Raw genomic sequence first — 2,352 nt, 5'->3', positions numbered from 1 at the left:
TGTAAGTTAGGGAAATGTGATGCAAACACTCCACTCTTGAGATGCCGCAACTGAAATGGACCGCAAACACTCATCGGGAGGGTCTGGCTGGCCATCGTATGATCCCCGAAACGTCAGATCATTCTGCCACAATCACGCTACGTAACGTACGATATTGCAGTGGCTGTGTTGTTTAGAAGAACGTTGGAATATTCCTTCGGATATGCATGCATGTCGTCATTCCGCTATTCAGCTGATGGTTATCCATACTTGCAACTGCGAGTGCATTTCGTGTACAGTAAGTAACGTTGCCATCGTGTCTCGTGCTGGAAATTAATGGACGTCAGATCAGCGCCCTGTCTCCGTAATTCAGGAATCAGGAAAGTACTCAAATGTCTTTCCAACATTACGAATTGACAGTAGCTGCGTTTCTTTGATCGTGGAAAAAGTGAGGTCCAACAATACTGATAATCGAAACATAGCACCAAACCATGGAGGAGGAGATTAGTGTTTAACGTCCCGTCGACAACGAGGTCATTAGAGACGGAGCGCAAGCTCGGGTTAGGGAAGGATGGGGAAGGAAATCGGCCGTGCCCTTTCAAAGGAACCATCCCGGCATTTGCCAGAAGCGATTTAGGGAAATCACGGAAAACCTAAATCAGGATGGCCGGAGACGGGATTGAGCCGTCGTCCTCCCGAATGCGAGTCCAGTGTGACCAAACCATGACCATTTCAGTATGGAGTGGTTTTTTGTGGAGTTCGTGTTATATTCCCAGTAGTTTTGCTTGTACACATGGTCTGTCAGTTAAAACATTCCCTTATTCGACACAATCACGTTGGGAAGAATGTCGATATTGTCGTCCAATAGGGCTATTTGGTCCGTAGTGATTTGTTTCTCGGGAAGCATGGTCGCGCTCGGATAACTTATGTGCCACCTACATTTTGTGCCGATGACAAATTAAATCGCTGCACAGAATGCGACGCACACTTGTGTCTGATAAGTGCAAACTAGCAGCATGTTTGTTTAATGAACGCCTAGAACCCGTGTCGACAGCATTCCGTTTGTTCTCAATGTTTTCTGGCGTCCGCACTGTTTTTCCGGCGGTTTGTTATTTCGTGGCAGTTGGGGCAGCACGAAACTTACCAACCCATCTCTGAATCGTGTGGCGTTCTGGTACTGTTCCACGTGTCCCAACGTTGAATTGCTATCGAAATTTCCGCTGCGTGGCTACAACACTCTCACCGCATTTGAAACACACTTCACTCACAAAAGCGAGAAGCGACGCTGTCCAGTGCTCCACTGAAAATAAAATTACGTCCTTCCTGCTACACTCCACCCTTATCGGCTTTATCCTCACTGCGGGTGCGTACGAGCTAGCAGTCGTTGAATGTGGTAGGTAGTTTCTGCCTGAGGCTGTACATTTATCGCCAAGCAGATTAATGCTTACATCAAAACTCGTGGACGTTGATAATTTTACCATGGTTTGGAGCTACTGTCATGTAATACTTATTAAACGAAAGTTCCGCCATTTGACTGTGCGGATCGTTTATTCTACTGTACGATCGTTTACAGACGTTAGTAAATCCGACAGTATTGTTTGAGGTAATAGTATTCGTACTTGCGACTCTTTCTGGTGACCATTGTATGGGACCGTTATTCAATGTATGTCACACAGGTTTGTTTTATTTCTACCAGACACTTTAAAAACATGTTCTCGTTTTTATGCTGTGAGACCTGCATTAAGGCCAGGTTCTCATTCATATGAGCAAAAAATAGGCAAAGTTTGGAAATTGTTTTGAGACAATGAAAAGACATAGAAAGGACCTGTTTGGGGATTATGATTGATAATACTTTGAACTTTATTTTATATTTTCAATACAAAAAACAAAATGGCGGCCGTAATTATGGGTTGATAAGGGCTTGCGATCTGAAGTACGCAGGCCGCGTGCAGTGTGGCCCCTCGGAAGTTACCTGAAATCAAGAATGGGTAACACCAGTCGATCCTACATTAAATTTGTGGGATCTTATACCTAACCACAATGAAATAACTTTGAATTTAACGATATGGTGCTAACTCGAACTTTGAGTTTGATTTTTAAAAAATCGTAGACGTTGGTTTAGAGATCAGTTGCCCTAGAATAAATAAAAGAGTCCAGTTTCAAAACGGAGACACTTGTGGATGCGCTACAAGCTGTAATTAGAGTCCGGCTTAAATAGGCAGTTAACGAGTAACTGGTAATGACTGGCGACATCAGACCAGTAAAAGTAGAGACCAGTTTCCACCAACACACGCCTCCGTGAACAACCCCGTGTCGCTGCCGGCCTCAGTGCTCCCTCTCTAGGGAGAGAGAGCAGAGCGTCTCTGTCCAGCT

Source organism: Schistocerca piceifrons, chromosome 2, assembly GCF_021461385.2.
Source record: "Schistocerca piceifrons isolate TAMUIC-IGC-003096 chromosome 2, iqSchPice1.1, whole genome shotgun sequence".
Taxonomy (NCBI): Eukaryota; Metazoa; Arthropoda; class Insecta; order Orthoptera; family Acrididae; genus Schistocerca; species Schistocerca piceifrons.
This window is presented reverse-complemented; position numbering follows the sequence as displayed.